The sequence below is a fragment of the Anser cygnoides genome, chromosome 4 (assembly GCF_040182565.1).
Source record: "Anser cygnoides isolate HZ-2024a breed goose chromosome 4, Taihu_goose_T2T_genome, whole genome shotgun sequence".
Taxonomy (NCBI): domain Eukaryota; kingdom Metazoa; phylum Chordata; class Aves; order Anseriformes; family Anatidae; genus Anser; species Anser cygnoides.
Window position 1 is genome coordinate 59,525,364 of NC_089876.1, and position 18,110 is coordinate 59,543,473.

Consider the following 18,110-nt stretch of genomic DNA (forward strand, 5'->3'; position numbering starts at 1 on the left):
AAAAAAAGCGTCAAGAGCCAGCCTGTCACATATCTCGCCCAGCAGGGTCACCTGTGACAGAATATTCAACATTTGTCAATAAATCCTCTCGTCCTCTTCTAACAAAAGGAAAACTGTATGGCTCAGCAACACACACACAAGTTTCCCTTGCAAGGGTCCACGTTTCCCCCTGAACGTGCCCTCCTGTAGGAGCTAGGTCAGGATCTCAGCACTGTGCTCCCCTGTGCCCCACAGGGTGAAGTCCCGTACTTGCTCCAACCGAGAGTAACATTTGCAATGATTTCAACAGGACTACTCCTGGGGTGCATGACCTATAGCAAGATCCATTATCAGTGAGTCACTAGCAGAACAGGGACAGGCACCCAAGCACGTGCCACATGAAGTGCTTAATTTTAAGTTGCCACTTTTGCTCCAGGCACAAAGAAGGGTTTATGTCCAGGAGTTTTCCATTTTTCCAGCTATAAAAGTTTTTCTAAGAAAAAAGTCTATCCTTTTGGTGAATTAGGGGCATATCTAGCTCTGCACTCAAAAAGTTTGAAAAAAAATCAGAAGCAGTTTTGATTTAACATGAGTTCACTTGTCTCCCACCAGTACTACAGCACTGCAGTGCTTCCATATCAATGGCTTATTTTAAACTGTTAGGCTGATCATCATTCTTAGCCACACAGCATTCATTCACACCGACATTTCACAATGCCCACCATGTCTTCCTATTTCCTCTTCTCTCATTCCTAAACTTATTTCCCTGTGTCTCCTGACACACATAACCCTCTTAGTCACCCGATAACAAGGTGACCTGAAGACAAATATCCAGCCTTACTGGATACTTCCTACTGGTTTTGTCATTTATTTGGCCAGTATTAAACTACAAGAAGAGACATTTACTTGGTTATCTTACTTGTTCCGTTATTTTTCAGCATCCATTTGCTTCATCTCTGCTTCTCTAAATTTTCTGTTGAGTGATCTTTTATCCCCCTTCATTAGTTTGCATAGCGGCACCTCAAAATCATACCCAGGTTTCCTCAGCACTGGTTTTTCTTCAATGCTTTTATGACATTTGAGTCTTGCTTTTTGTTGTAAGAATTGATAAAGACGACAGTCCATGCCCCTCTTGAGCTTCTAGGTATCGTTTAAGGAAACAGAGCCAGAGTAAATTAATATTATAAATACGTTTGAAGAGAAATCATACAACTGATGAATTTTAAAGGGTAATTCAACCTCTGCTCATTGCACTGCCTGCAGTGTCAGCTCGGGGTAAGGGTACTTCGGGATGCAGGCGCCTTGGGGTGGCACTTGCAAGGCCGGCAGGCGGGGGCTGGTGGTAGCAATGACAATAGGTGACAAACGGGGTTCTCGTGCCAGTCACAAGCATTTCTTATACTCCAAAACTGCCACCGGGCTCTATTTTCTTCTCCACGGAGAGGTCAGCGCTGGCTCTCGTGCACTGGCACACATTGCTTTTGTGTAAAAAGGGCAACAGGTGGCAATGCTCGCCCCAAGGTCACAGGGAAATACGTCTGCTGGTCACGTAGGTGGCCAGCAAACATAAAACCCCGTTCGCGTTCTCATCTCACCTATGTGACAGGCAGCAGGTACTGTGCTAGGTGGAGTTGCGGCTCTCATAATATGAGGATTTGCTGACAGAATTTCAAAAAACACACATTTGGGGAAGATGTTTTTTTTAGCTTTTATTCGCTTGAAGTGAACACAGAGAATAAGGACCCGGGGACATTAGTGTGCAGTGCTGACAACATTAGGGAAAAAAAAAAGAAAAGCGAGATTAAAATAGACTTGCAGCTGAAATTGTTCGTGGTTGAAACATATGATTCGGCACAAATCATTGAGGAATGCAGCAGAAAGCAGCTTGGCCTGACTTAGTTGTGATGAACTGAAAACTACCTAATCAGCACAGATAGGGCAGCTTTTGCTCACTCGTTTTTGTGCTTGTGTTACCAACGGCACACCTACCAGGTTAAACAGGGCTCTTTTTACTAAAAGCAGCGTGTGTTGGCTAGGTGCCAGCACTCCCTCGAGCTAACCCCCAGACTTCCCAGCGCATCTCAGCTGTGGTAAAAAGCTCTGCATCCTACTGCTTCTCCTCTGGGACCTGACATTAAAAAACTGCAAATGTGCTCTTTCACGTTACAAGAGTGCATATGCAAACTTCCCTCTGCCCTCTCTGCATAATGCACCTCAACGGGCATTATCATACGGAGGTAACCTTTAGATAACAATTTAGAGATTAGCTGTTAACATAACAGATAACAGAAAAAAAACAACCCAAGAGCTAGCAACCTGTCCAGAAAGTGGGATAATATTTCCCACCTCGTATCAATTCCTTTATTCTCAGTGTGGGCACAGCTCCACGCTGCCTTCAGCTGCAGCGCCCACCCTGCACAGCCTCACGCTGTGCACATCCTTCGAGCTGGAGTGGAAAGGAGAGCAATGTCACACCGCCTGCATCCTCTGCAAGTCCCTCCAACCGAGCACAGGCTTGTCTTGATCTGTCAGTGGGAACTGCTGAAGCCAAAAGGTAACTTTTTTTTAACATTTTAAAAACGTGAGTTCATTCATTTTCATTCAGTTTACTCGATATTCTCTTTTTTTCTGTTCAAAGGCTTGGAGAATGCAACTTCCTCCCCACTCTTATCTAAGCACAGAAGAAAATCTTTTCAAAACCCAGGCTATAAAGCCCAGAGCAGCCCTTCACAAACTATGCTGAGTTATCAGAGGTCTGGCTCTCATAGGGACGAAAGGACCTTTATCACATTCCCAGAAAGCAGTGTCGGGCATGGTTTTGCCCATGCAGAAAGTTTTTCCTCCCACTCTGATCTCATGGGGAATGCCACAGAAATCTGCCAGCGTCCATCAGCCTCATGAAATCATTTATAACATGGAGTAAAAACTACAGCTTCCTAAACTTCAGGAAATTCTGCCCAGCCAAAGCAAGGCAACAGATGTTTCCTGAAATTTGTCATCACCTACTCTAGCATAGGGTTGCTACCCTAAGGACATTTCTGACAGGTTAATTTGATAAGAACTGTGAAATGGAAGTACGAAGATGGAATAAAAATGCAGAGATCACCTTCAGCCTTTTTCAACAAGACCACACTAGGCCACGTACAGTAATGGGCTCCTCATTATCACTACAATAACTAGTAAGAACTCGATTTTTTTTTCATGTGACAATGCACATGAATACTGGTGCTAGCTAATAGCCTTGTTCAGCTTCTTCTGGAGGTGATGAAAATCTCTCCCTTAGCTTCAACAGAGACTAGATTAGGATATAAATAATTCACAGTGGGAGCAGTGTATTGCCTGGAAGATCTATTGCTGCTTAGTGGGGTTTTATCTAAAGTAAGATGGCACCCATTTTCCACGCTGGTAGTTATATGTACTCTTTGTACAATCAGATATTAAATGCACCTATAATTTAAGAACGTTTATGTCTTAAAAGGTAAGTTCTCCAGTAAGTGAAAAATTCACCGCCACATCCAGAAACGATTCCCACAGTTTTACAGTGCCAATGCAAATGGGTATAAACAAAGTTTCTCTGACAATTTAAAGACTTCAGGTATCCGTACTCTTCGTGACAAAAGCAATTTCTCAAGGACGAGCTATTATTGAGCTTTTCCAGTGGTAGAGCACATATAACTTTATCTTCTTCCCACATTAAGCCCATATGATTGAATGTTCCTTACATACACGAGTTCATGCATGCACACACACATACGTATACACAGGAACTTGTCTGGACCCCAGCAGAAACGGTGCGGAAGAAGCAGATTTGCGAAGACCAGCCAAGCAGGGACTTTGCAACAGGACATGCGGATGGGAAAGGGCCTCCTCACCAACCTGGGCAGGCTCTGGCCAGAAAATGAGCACTCTAACTCCTGGGAAGCAGAACTCTATAGACACTTTTGTGGGGGGTGGTTTTGACTCATGTGAGACCACAACTGTAGAAGTAATTAAATATTTAATTATCCTTAAGTAGAAAAACAAAACGAATTTAAAATGAAAGGTCAAAAATACTGTTTCAAATTAATAGGAAGTTACTTGTACCTTTCATAAAACACTCCAATTTTAAAATGTATTTAATTACTTCTGTGCATTGAAATATTTCACAAACGATTCCCAGTCGAACAGACACAAGCTAAGTTTTGGTGCTCAGTACCTCAGTGAGCCTGACATTCTAGCCCTACTTCCACTGAAACCCCAAACAAATTTTCCCTGGCTTTCAACACAGCAAGGTTTGGTAAAAAGACAGGCCATCTCCAACCTGCTTAATATTTTCTCTTTCAGCCAGCAACTCGAAATCTTAAAACCCTAACAAAAAAAAAAAAAAAAGAGTTCATTCTTCCTCCTTCCTTTTGGACACCCTCATTAGCTCAATGTACATTTGCTCATTCTTCCAGTAACTTTCTGGCACAAAAGTGTTCCAGCTTCTTAGTTAGGGAAAGTTTTTGTTTGGTTGGTTTTTTGTTTGTTTTCAATAAAACCTCATGTTGGGATCTGTTTTTTTTTCTTGGAAAGTGGGAAGAGGGCCAAGAGTGAGAAGATGCGGTCAGTAGGGAAAATGGAGGGGGATTTGCAGCCCCGTTAAATTCCCCTTTCTTCCCCAGCAGTTAAATTTCTGTCCAGCTTCCTTCTACACAGAAAAATTGATTCTTTTCCAAAGCAAGCAAATGGATTTTATTTCAGTCCTTCAGGTCATAGCAAGGCACTTGCTTGGGTATATTAGTCAGGATTAGTAATTCTCTTCCCTGTTTGCAAGTATTAGAAATAAATTTAGCACTCATATGCTCTGTTTCAGGACTGTTGTGAAACTTTCATTTTCAATATGATTCCAGCTTCTAGACCGTCATGTTCCTTTATCTGTTTTATTCATTCACAACTTGTGTGCCTGCGCTTGAGGCAGACTTATTTAGAAAGCACCGTGTATTTAATAATATTAAGCCTTCTACAAATTTCACAAGTGACAAGAATAGTTGGGTTGAGTGGAAAGAAACAAAATGTTAAACCAATATCCAAGTTTGTCAAATGACCCCAAAGGTGGGGAATATTCTCGTTTATAAGGACGCCACCTGAAAGTACATAGTGCAAATGAAATTCAGAAAGATTAAGGAGTGATGTTTAATCAAAAGGTCTCTGCACAACTTGGAAGCATGCTGTTGGCAATCTTACCCTGACTGAACAGGCTCGCAAATAAGCGTGGTACATAGAGACTATGCAGCTTATCAGTGTTTTAACATCATAACTAAAGCACCAGGCACCTAAGGGTACACCTATCCCAAACTTCTGCGAGCTATTTGTCATCATAATACGGGAGTGCTTTCCAGGCAACAGCAAAACCTTTGGATTGTGAATAGGAAGATCTTGTCAGGGCAAACACATTACTTACTGAGCATTTGTTTTAATGTCTTAATCATTGCTTACTAATTTGTTTTTTGTTCCAGGAGGGGTCTGTGTTTCGGCACCCTGCGCACCGCTCTCACACCACGGCCACGCTTCCCAGGAGGAGCCTGGTCCCCTGCCACACAGCTGTCCCAGGACAGCTATGCCACATGTCCCACACCAGGACAACGGGGCAGTCCCCAGGTTAATGTTTGTTCTATAGCATTAGAAAAGATCAGGGCTATACATTTCCCCATAGTACCTTGGTATCTGTGGACCCAGCTGAAAGAGGCAGAGTATAAAGCAACATTTAATGGAGGCTCCTGTAGGGGGCTATGTTAGGTAACCAATAACAGGGCAGATCTGACACTGGCACTGCCGGGTAACCCCAGGCTGAATAAAAGCAAGCCAGCAAGGACTTTTGACACCAACACATTGGGTTACTTAAAAGCATCCACTTACTCTGCAACAGGGTAGCAGGGTCCCCTGGAGGGCCACTATCACATCTGGACTGGGAAGCTCTCCCACAGTGGCTCTCAGGAGCACGGCTGCCAGCCAGGAGGGAGAAATCACAAATGACAGCTCTCAAGTGCTGCTGCTGGGTTAAGCCAGGTTAAAAGGAAAGAAAACCAAGGACTTTCTGCAAGCTAGGGAAAGTCATCGTTCTCGTGACAAAGCCTCCATCCCGAACCGTATTACGGAGGTTGGAGGATGAACCCCAGCCCAAGGAAACTTCCCAGAAGCTTTCCATTCAGGCTGCCCAAGCCCTGCAGGCAGCTCGTATCCATCCTCACATGGTGCAGTAAAACACAGGAACCGTAGGTATGAAGTGAGTAAAAACTACCCACATGAATAAGCACTACAGAGATATCCCTGGGCTGGTGCTATCAGTGGTACAGGGCGATAAGAGGGTTGGCAAGCGTAGCCCGGAGCTGACACTCCACTTAAACAGACAAACCAGTCCAGATGGCTTTGAATAGCTGCCTATCCAGCGTTGTTGCACAGAACAAGCACGACCTGAGGAGCCCAGCGGACGCAGCTCCCTCTCTGCAGTCGCTAGGAGCTGGAGAGGTAGCACGGCTCAGCCTCCAGTGGCCATTTGTCACCTTGTCACAGCAGGACAGGGCTCAGCTCTTCAGGCAATGTTACTTATCAGTTTCTGTGCCCCACGTAGCAAGCTATGCATGAGCTGAGCATGGATTACCTGCAAGTGAGGAGCAGCAGATGGGTGATCAGCACAGACGTGCCTTTGCTTCAAGTTTCAAGCCAGCAGCACTGTGCTCACCTGGAGTGCTGTTCGCCACCCATTATTACTATTAGAAGATGGGGAGGTGGTTATTGCTATTCCTACCATCCTGCATGAAGGAAAAAGCTCCAGCTCCCGGGTGTTCTTCTAACATTGTCCTGCCCCTGCAGCACCCCATGCCTTGCACTGCCTCCAGGCCCTGTCAAATGCCAATAGTGTATGTCAGTGTATTTGACCCTTCCCCAGTTCCCTCAAGAAAGCAGGCAGCTTTCCCCTCAGAAAGTCTGAAAACATTCTTCTGAGGAGTCAGCCTAAACTCTTCCTGTAACCTCTAAATTCTGAAAGAAATTAGGACCAACAATGGTTATTTCCAGCAATCCCCTCTTCGACGTGAGCTGACCCCGAAGCAAAGCTCAGTCAGCCCCAAGCCTCCAAAGACACATGAAATCACTCTGACCCTTTGCAGTAACAGGTCCCTCTTTCCTGCAGTTCCCAGCTTCGCTTGCACATCAGTTTAATTTCTGAAGCCTCATATGTGCACAGGCATGCCATGCTGCTTGCACATATCACCTGTTGCAAGGCCAAGCAGCTGTGCACTATTTTGCTGGAAATGCTGTAGTATTAGCTCACTCAATATTATATTTTGGTGTCTTACATTCCTCAAATCTGTCTGTGGAAGGCAAGATTCAATCTGCACATCCAAAATGAGCATTGACTTCTATTAAACAGCACAAGGCTCAACAATCCCTGGACACGTGTGGTTTGGTGCCAGCTTCCTTATTCCTTTTATACTCCCTTACCAGTTATACTGCCATTTTGCAGGAAATTCCCTTGAGTTTTCGTTAGGAAATGACCAGTGCTAAGTATCTTGGTGACTGATGAATTTTGAGTATATTGCCTGTATCTGTATCTCACATACGTAGAGTCTTTTACCACCAAAGTGTTTTAAACCCATCAGTAATAAACCCCCAGTAAGACAGGAGTGAGTAATAGAGTGCTAGGCTACACCTGAACAGAGGTGGCCCCAAATGCCTTCAGACTGATAGGAAGGAATGTTCTGGCAACGTTACATTTAAGCAAGCAATCAACAACCTTAACAATTATTTATGACCTCCTCTCTATGGTAGGTCCCAGCAGGCTAAAATGCAAGCCTGGATTTTATTATGAAGGCTTTATCACCTTCAACAAAGCAAAACAAAACTCTCAAGCACACAGGAAGAAGCGTGCTCAGGGCTTGGGTAAGATGGATGAGAAATAAAGCTGTGCTGATATTCAGCTGGTTGTGGCATTTCGAACAGCACTGCAAAACTAGAAAAACCTAGAGGAAACATCCACAATGAGATAGGGAGCAATGTTTTAAGAGCACTGGCATAGTCCATCACACACAATTAGCCAGAGCAGAAGAAGAGAGGAGAGCAGGGCAGTGAAGGCAGCTGTAATTACATCTCCCAGCAAACCCGCAGCCTTCACAGGTAGCACCCACCACCCTAACCCTAACCCTAACCCTCTATGAGCCCAGCTAATAGGAAAAACTCTGTGGCTACCCAAACAAAATGTTAGCTACAGCAACGTGTTGGAAGAAGGTATTCGAGTCACCCCTGCTCCCCTGGACTAGCTTTGTCAGTTCATTCAGTGAGGATTTCTGGTTCTTCCTTTGCATCATTACCCACTTACATCCAGGCACATGGGTTTGGTGTCTACAGACAGCAGAGCTGGGAATGTACAAGCCCTACCAAGTAATTTAAGGACGGCGGGTGGGAAGTTACTTTCCATTCTACCAGTACCTGCTAATTAGGTACCTCTTGCCCCCTTTCTCATTGACACAGGCACACGTAGTGGGAGAAGTTCACCAGCGGCTCAGCCCCACTCCCCCAAACCCACCCCATGCACACACAGCTCTCACCTTTCTGCACCAGCGACCACAGCCACCACGGGTGGAACATCTGCACTGACCTGACAGCACGGGGAAAAGTCCACTGAACCCCTGGCGCTTGCCCTCTCCTCTGGGTAAAAAAATCTACTTTGGGGTCAGTTCAAGGATTTTAAATGTTAGTAAGCTGGGAAGGGGAAAATGCTAAGGGTTAATTTTTTTCCAGGCTGGCTCTTCCCTCCTCTTCCTGGCTGGAGAGAGGAGCTAAGCACAGAAAGCCTTGTTTATATAGGTGTGTTTGCTCCAAGATGCAGCAAAGAAATGAGGAGTCCTGAGCTGCCCTCTGCAGCACAAAGACATCCCGATGCTAAAACCACCCGTGAGGAGGAATTCCTTTTGCTTCAGAGAAGTCTCGTGGTGTGAGGCTGGGCTGTGAGCTGTGACTGCCTTACCCTGAGACCAAGCTGCCCTGCCAGGGCTTTAAGCACTCAGATGAGCTCAGCTGATTTACTGATGAGTATGGGAGGAAGGCAGAAAGCTTTCACTTCCATCAGAGAAACAAGGAGAGAGTAAGAAGCGAAAGCCCCCCATGCACTGCAGTAAGGCCAGCAAAAGTTTGGACACACCTGAAAAACCAGGCCACAAGTGCTGTACTTTAAAGGACCAGCTGCAGTTCTGAAAGAGGAGCAGATGTAACGCCTGATGCTGAAGTCAGGAATTTGGGAGATGAGGCAGCACCCGACCCTTGTACAGATCTAGATTATACAGCACGGTCAGTGACTTTACCGATAATTTGCTTTAAATATGAGGATTTAGTTTGGCCAATGGCCAGGTAGCAGCAGATATATAATCCAGCTTTTCCTTCAGACCCACTCTCAGTCAGCAGAGGGTTTCTCACCCCCTTACTCCCAGAAGCAGTTTTCCTGCTTGCCCTGTAACTCCAGGCATCAACCCCCCTGCTCACATCCTAACCTCTTTTCCCACACCAAGCTCTTGTCCCAGGCGCAGCACCAGCATGTTTTACACACCCCAGATTTCAGCCCTCATATCTGCCATCACCCTTTTGTCCCCTGCTCTGAGCAGCAGTCTGGACATGAGGAGGCAGATACAAGGGCTGAAAAAACTAAGAAACACACTGAGAAAAAGATTCCTAATTCCCTCCCCACTTCAGATCAGAGTTTGAACGACAAACTTCTGGGACAGAGGGCAACATCAGCACGATGCACTTCAGCAGCAGCTCTTTGAGGGACTGGGCATGCAGCATTCAAGGCACTGAGGGCATCCTGGGGTGAAACCAGGCTCTGACTCACACCGAGGTACAATCCCGGGACTAAGTCCCTAAGACAGACCTGCAGCAGCTGCCCGGACTAGGCGGGGGCTCCCCCCCGCATGGTGCAAGGGATCACCAGCCTGTTACGCATGTGATGGATGTAGTAATGGCAAAGAGGAAGCCCTGACCCAGCCTGTGTCAGCACAGGCTTCTGATATGTACAAAGGAGGAGAGCACCGCAGCTGCCCAGGGGGCAAGCCTGGCTCTGCCGGAGGAGGTGGATGTGGTGTGACTGAGCCAGCCTTGCAGCAGCTCCCTTTGAAGTCGGATATATCTTATTCCAAATCTTTGAAGAAAGTCACTTTTTTTCCCCCTGTGGAAAAGAGGGAAATCAGCTCCTAGTACTCTGCTCAACATTTTTTTTTTTTCTTTCACAACCGTATTTCCTAATTTCCTCTCAGATCTTTAGCCACCACAGGAACAGCCCGAAGGCACGTACATCTTTGATTACATCAAGAGCACAGCTCCTTCAACAGCGCAGATCTTCGCTGGTATTTCACTGCGTTACCATCACTGGTAGAAAAGTCACGGCTTCAGAGTTACCCTCCTGAGGCCAGCTTTTTGCTGACACACACATGGGCCAAGCCAGGCCTGTTCCCAACTAAGTCACAGTGGTGCTGACTCGTCTGGGTTTCTGAAACTGCCCTGGGATTTAGCCCATAATGGCACTGCCCAGACATCTCAAATCACACAGTATCTGTGCATTTCACCGATTGGGAAAGAGGGGCAAAGAGAAGTGTGTGGATCTGCCCGCACAGCAAATGAATGGCAAGGACGTGAACAAAACCCAGCAAAGTTTACACCTCCATGCCTGCTACTGAGACTCACTGCTTCAATGAGAAGTGGCAAGATAAAAGTACCTACTTGTTCTCTGTTACTCCGGTGCTTTCTCAATAGAGAATAAGCCTGAAAAACAAACAAACAAACAAAAAAAACAAACAGGGATCTTAGCTTCTATTTCAAATTGAACAGATCAGCCCTATGTTTCAAACCTTCCCCGAAGTAATTCAGGGAAAGCTGGCACAATCCCATGTCAGTGCTGTCTTGGGTCACTGATGTCAATACCATGACACTCAAAAGAGCTGGCCCAGCTTATTTTGCCCAGAAAATTAAGGAGTTGTGCCATGTCCAGGCTGGTAAATGTGTTCCCTGGAAAACTTTATTACCCAACTGCTACATTAAAGAACACACACACACAAAAAAAAAAAAAAGATAGAAGAGATTCAAAGCAGAATAATATGAGTTCTCTAATTTGCTTAGCAATTGTCAGCTTTGACCTTTTTCACTACAAATGTGTGTGACATCTGAAAGTATTGCAACAGTGGTCTGAATAAAAAGTAGCCTTCCTGTTACAACTATAGCAATGACTTCTTTTTACTCCATTGTTGCTCACGGCTTGACGAATGCCCAAATTTCTTTTCTTGCATACATTGTTAGAAATGATGAAGTGATACGACAGCTCTGTAGACACATCATCAAGGCTAGCAGGTCTCACAGCAAAATCATGAGCTTGACCCTTGGCTTTCCCTATTTACTAATAAGTCATCGTTAAGACTTCTTACTTCTAAAGTTGTACTCAGACCTCTGTGTCCTCCATAACCTTGCAGGATTGCTGCTGTAATTGGAGCCAGAGCACAAAATGTGCTCCTTCACCTAAGGTATGGTGATTATAACTACAGGAAGCAAAAGAAAGGATTCTCTTCTAATTGCCAAGAAAAATGTCTATAACATCTATGTTCAAGCAAAACCCAGCGTCAGGACAGGAGACAGTGCACTGCTGAGGATTTTTTGTTTCTTTAAACGGAATTATGTGATGAAGCTGATGTTTTATATGATGTCTCTCTATGAAGAAATAAATAAAAATTAAACACCTGAAGGCATGAAGCTAAGGCTGAATGTCCAGTGGCTAATGTCATCAACACCAACTAATGCATGACTGTGCTTTGCCTTACGTCAAACCGCAACACAAAGCCCTTCTGTGTCCTCTTCCTCGTGCAGCTCACCAGCAGCTTTCAGCAGCGCTTGCCCTTCCCCGGGTCAGCCTGAAGTAGGTCAGAGTTTATCTGGAGCGGGGAGGGACCACCTTTTCTGCTTTCTGTTTGCACGCTGCCAAGAGCAAGAAGATCCCTATCTGCAATCAGGGGCTCTTCAAAGCTGTAAAAACAAGACACTGTAGGAATCTGTCAGGCATGCTCGCATAAATCCAGAAAACCTCCCTGTAGTTAACAATGATTGAATGATGAGATGCAAATTTGGGAATTTGGGATAAAGAAAACAGACTTAGACTGCCCCTTGCATCTACAGACCCCCAGGACAACGACAGTGAGCTCCAGGAACTATTCTGCCTTCACACTGATCAGCACAAATCTGGGTCCAGCCTGGAGTTACAGCGGTGACACTTGGGTTTTATCTTTACATAAATTAATTTTTCTGGTAAATTTGGGAAAGGCGGGTGTGTCACTTGTGTTGGAAAATTTTAAAAAAAAAAGTGAATTCTAACTCATTTGAATTTGAATTTGAGATATTTCGGAAGCTTGTTCAAATTATTATTTTCCAGGGTGAAGCCTCCATCCTACACTGGTCCACTATGGACAGACCTCCTGGCCAGCACGAAGACCTTCTGGAGTCTCAGGAAGAGAAAATGGCAGAAGGAGGCAGAGCTAAATGAGCAGCAGCGCCTGCCTTCAGTGACCGACTGACAATGACACGGTGCCACGAGAAGATGTAGTGGAGGCCACACAAAGCTCAGATGAAGACGGCAGCAAAAGGATTCCTAGAGCGAGGTTTGGGTAAAAATGGGAAAGGATGGACACTTGTGTGATAAGCACAACCTTCAGGTGGTATTCCCTGGCCAGTTGTCCCACTGCAGGAGCAGGCTTGGGACGCCACTGAGCTGAGCACAGGATGAGCAGCAGAGGTTACTACAGGAACAACAGGTTTCTGGGGAAAAAGCGTAAGAGCCTGCTCTTAGATTTGAGTTGCACCTGAAAAATACTGGGGGAGGGTGGGCATGAAAGAGGGAAAGGAAGTCAAATGCAGCCCCACGGGATGTAAAGGAAAAGTAAGTAAATGTAAATTTAGTTTATGCATACAGCATCGTTTCCTGACCTGATTTGCTCACAAGCAGAATATGAGTCATGTTCATTTTGAACAGAAATATTTTCTTAAAGCAAACAACAAAGCCACACAAAATTCCTAATAAATAAAAATAATATAATAAACTGAACATCTGCATTCTTCAGAAGATCTTACAAATCCCTCCAGGTTACTAATAAAGTAACTGAGGCCAGTTCCTTGCATACTTGATGTTCAGTGGTGTTTACAAAAATCTGCAAAGTGACAGCACTGGTTAACAGGAGGTTCAAAAATGTCAGGGAGTTAAGTGCACACCGTGGGCACCTTCCTGTCATTTGAAAGCCAGCAGCCCTCCTTTGGATGTGACCACGTTATGGCCAGGTGGAAAAAAAAATAAATAAGAAAGAAAGAGAGAGGGAAAATAAAAAGCTGCATGTTTTGAATGCCACCAAAGGGTCATTTTGGTACAACTCATCGGGAGGCAGGAGTGCAAGTGTACAATAATTCTAGGATTATAACACAGCCCAGAGGAATTTTGGACACAAACACATTTCTACTTTTCTGCTTTGCAGAAAATAATGCCGCTGTGCTGAAGACATCCCGTCGGCCTGCCACTTAGAAGGACAGATACTACATGGGAATTTATATAATAAAGTAGCTGCCGACAGAAGTTGGTGTAAATGTCTGTAATCCACACCACCGCAGCTACTTGGCTATTACTGTTTTATGTAAGCAACATGCAGTGATGGCCAAAACCAAAGCCCTAGCAGAATAATCAGTGGACAAAACTCACACCAAAGCAGGAGAGGGTAAAACCTGTATCCAGAAAAAGTCATGCATAAAGTGATTTCAAATCCTTTCATACAATTGTTTGTTTTAAAGACATGAGCTCCACTCCAGCCAAAACCCATCCAAAAAAAAAAAAAAAAGAAAAAGATTAGGAAATCTCTGTTTTTATGGCAGGTGGGTGACATCTGCACAGTACTCCGGTGTCCAAAGTGTGCCAGAAGGTGCTGCAGCGCGGAGCCGCAGCCCCCCGGGCCCTCAGCCCTGCCTTGGTGAGGCTGTGCTCAGCAAGCTAACTCCTCCCCAGCTTTTAGCAATTACGTGCAAGGAAGCTGGAATCAGAGTGTCCAAAAGCACGTTAAGAAAACCCAAATAAATTCAAAACGTACTTGCTAATACCTTACCATCCCACCAAGCTGCTGTGATAGGCCTTGACTTCTGGTTTAGTTCCTCTGTAATTGCTGGGTATGTGAATCCTGCTCTTGCAAACAATATACCTCAAGGGGAATAAACCTGTTGCCTGCAGTCAGATTACTTTCATGAATAAGGGTTTCTGAATAGTGCCCTTAATCAGAAAATGACTGAAGACAAGAAAGTCTACACAGACTAGACCAGAAAGAGAGGGAGTTACAGTTCAGTTTTCAACCTCATTTCACGTGGATCACCATCACATGGCTTTTCTTCCCACAGATACAAAGACACATTATTATTGCTTACAAAAAAGGTGTACAATAATCTATGGCTTAATAAAGATGAATTTTTAAAAGTTACTTGGCCCAGGAAGAGAGACTCTACAAGGAAGAGTCTCCCTACCCACTGCCTACAGAAATTTATATAAATATTAGTCACCCACTATTTTTAGGCAGATTTTATCACTAGTTCATTAAACACCTATTAAGTCATATATATATACACATAAATATATGATATAAATAATACATACGGTCATATATGGTATGCATAATCTATGTAGTCATAGATACCTGCATATACATAAAAATCAGACTAATGTTTTTGTAATATCCATTAGCAGTCTACAGAAACCACAGATTCACCAAGGTCAAGCGCTCATTTTCCTACAGCACTCCTTCCTAAGGAAAAGTCATCTCAGATGGTAAAGCTGGACTGGGGATTATCTTTATGCAGCCAGATCTTGGCTGCGTGACAGAAAAAATTAAAGGAGCCTGCTGATCAGCTAAAATACTACGGCTCAAACTATGCCTGGATGACAGCCAAAGTCTTGGAATTGTTTTGCCATGAAATCTCCTTTAAGGCAGGAAGAACAGGAAAGTTTTCAGACTGGAAGAGGTTCCGTGATGAAAAGCTTGGAAATCAAGCCCATTATTCACATCCAATCAAACCTGCCCCTCCCTGCCCCTCGCTCCCCCTCCGTCCCCAGCACGGGCATGCCCATGCATACAAGTGCACCCCACACACCACGCATGCTCTGTGCCTCCTGCACGCTTTTGGAAGTTGTTTTCGACCCGCTGTGCAGTATTTAATTCAAAGCTACGCTGTGGGTTTGCTGTTCGGGTGAGCTATGCTTCGTTCGCACACCACAGGTCTTGCAGACAGCCATCTCCTACAGTAACTTCTCTGCCACCACAAGCCTCCTGGCTCCTAAGGGTGCTGCAGAGAGGCTCAGCTTGCCTTTTTCCTTCTCTTCCCACATGTCAGCCTTGGTGTACAGTTACATTTCCAACATCACAGGCTTACCTCACCCTTGGTTTCTGTGCAGTCAGTACGGCACAGATACGCATTTACAGCTGATGCTGTATAGAACTGTACTACCTTGTGGCCACCGAGCGTACCGCGGGGAGCTTCCCATGGCTGCTGGTGGTGGTGAATTACTGCAGTCACGCTCTCACTGAAGCCCGAGTAAGAACACAGCCCAGGGTCTGATCCTGGGAACTGCAGGCAACCAAAAAGCAGAGCCTGCACAGCTGTGAAATGCCCCCTGGAGCAGAGTATTTAACTGGCTTTCCTCACCCGGGACACCCAAGGAGTTCCCCGCATCCCTACCCAGACCCATGTTTAGCTGAGCGCATGCCCTTTGTGCCCAGCAAGGGCAGGATGTGGTGCAGAAGCAGCCCCAGTGCTTGCAGGAACACTTGCTGATCCCATCTTTGCTTCCACATGAAACGTTTGAGAGGTTTTCACAAGACTAGCTTGTCACCACCCAAGGTATTAGACTGGTTTCACAATACAATAAACCTAGTTTCACGGCTCCTGTTATTGAATTAAAACTACCTTGCATCAGATGGCAGCAGTGTTAGCTCTGCTATGTCAGATTTCTTTCTGGGGTTACAAGCCACCACCTCAGCGGCAGGCTTTAGGGCAGCACAGGTACGCTCCCGACACCCTTCTCGCTAGCTCCAAAGAGCAAGGATACCACGAGCTCCATGCCAGCTGCTCTGGCTCATTTGAGGGACATGCAGTTTATGTCCTCGGCTGATCTGGGCTGACGTTGCCGGAGCAGCTGCTTTCGTCTGCGTGAGCCACGCTGAGCACAAGCCTCCTGAGACCACTCTGCAAGGCCACGGCCACTGACACCAGACACTGCCACAAGTGCTCCAGCATTGCTATCTGATTTGAATCCCCGTCTGATCAAGCCTGTCTCACACCCTACTTTTCCTCCCTCCCTCCCTCCCTCCCTCCCACATAATCACCAACAACTTACACTGGATCTTAACTCTAAATTTCAAGCAAGCTGTTCTTTCCCCACCTCCCCAGAAGTGTTGTAATCGCCACCTGTAGAAAAGAAACTGCATTAAAGGATTCCTTGGTGCATTGTACAGGATTGCCATACAGCTTTTAGACCAACAGATGTGGAGAAAATAATTTCAAATGAATATGTAGAGACCATTAGTCTCCGAGTTATTTTTGTTCCATGCTTGAGAGGTCAAGACAATATTCATACATGCACATGGCAGGGAACACAGCAGGGGACTTGGCCACCGAAGGTTAAGTGTGACTGAGGGAAATTTAGCAAGCCTTTGGTCTGTGCCACATCCATACTGAGCAACATATAGGCAATTTCATAATTAGGGTTTTATCCAACCATCCTTGGAATACTTGCAGCCACTACAGAACTGCTGAAGCTGACACCCAGCTCCTCATGGCTCTGAGAGCTGAGGAGCTCGCTAGGAGCCCAATCAGAGATAACTCACAGCTACTGAACATCTCCCTGGAAAGCCGTGGAAGGCAAAGTATACCTGCCTGGGCTCACAGCAAGCCATATCTCCATACTGCCATCAGCTGCTTGATCTCACCTTGTCCCTTCAGCCATTGGGAGGAAAAGAGTCTGCAGAAAAGGTAAGACGGCTCTTGCAGCTCTGAAAGAGAGCTGGACGAGGAACAAGCTATGCATTCCTCCTTGACCTGAATCCCCTCAGTGTACCTTCCCTTGTTGCCCAGGCAGCATATTCTTGCCAACAGCCAGGCCTGATCTTGTGAAGAACATCATACAGGTTTTGACAAGCCTTTCTTATGAAAGTCCTTCAGCATACATCGTTATATGTTTTATTTTCAAGCAACTCTGTCGCATTGCAGAATCATCAGAATCCATTGATTTTATGAACATATATCCTATAATATAATATACTTCATCATCATACAGATCATATGCACAAAACCAAACAGCCACCAACTCCTCAGAACAAATCCAACCAAAATGTACAGAAACAGACAAAAAAAAATTCAGACACATAATCACTAGCAAAAAAAAATAAAAAGATTTCACAGGACAACTCACCTATATCTGGCTTCTCCAGCTTAACCTTCTAAAAAGGCCTACAGAAGACCTTCAAAAATGAATGTATGAACTAAATTTAATGACTCTAATAGCTACTAAATATGCCAGACTGAGAGAGACAGTGGTTTCACAGCACGTCACTTTGCCATCTACTGTCACAGGTGATGTCTCTCCAATCCCTTCTACTCAACATGAACTCATGATGTTATCACTTTTCTGTTAACAGCTTTCTGTGTTCTACAGTTTTGTTTGTTTGTTTTTTGAAAATATTGGTTAGTTGATTAGTCTAATTAAGTTAGCTCAGAGTAACAGATTCTGAGCTGTAACGTTTGAGGCTTGCAGCTTGTGCTTTATGCATAAAGGATGTATGTGCCTGAGAGTTTACCTTCTTTTTCCAATATTACCCATTGGCTCAAGAGAAGACACCTAGCTCTTACAACAGCTCTTGCTTCTCTCCTGTATTTCCCAAATTTAACATCACATTTTCAGATAGATTTTTGAGAGTAAGCAGTATATATATCTATACAATTGTTATAACAACATGGAAGTCCGTACATATCGCTGGACCACACTGTGCAGAATATCCTAAAGACTGATTTGAATATATATTGCTGGTATAGTTGAAGATCAATGATCTTGAATGCTCTCCCTCAGT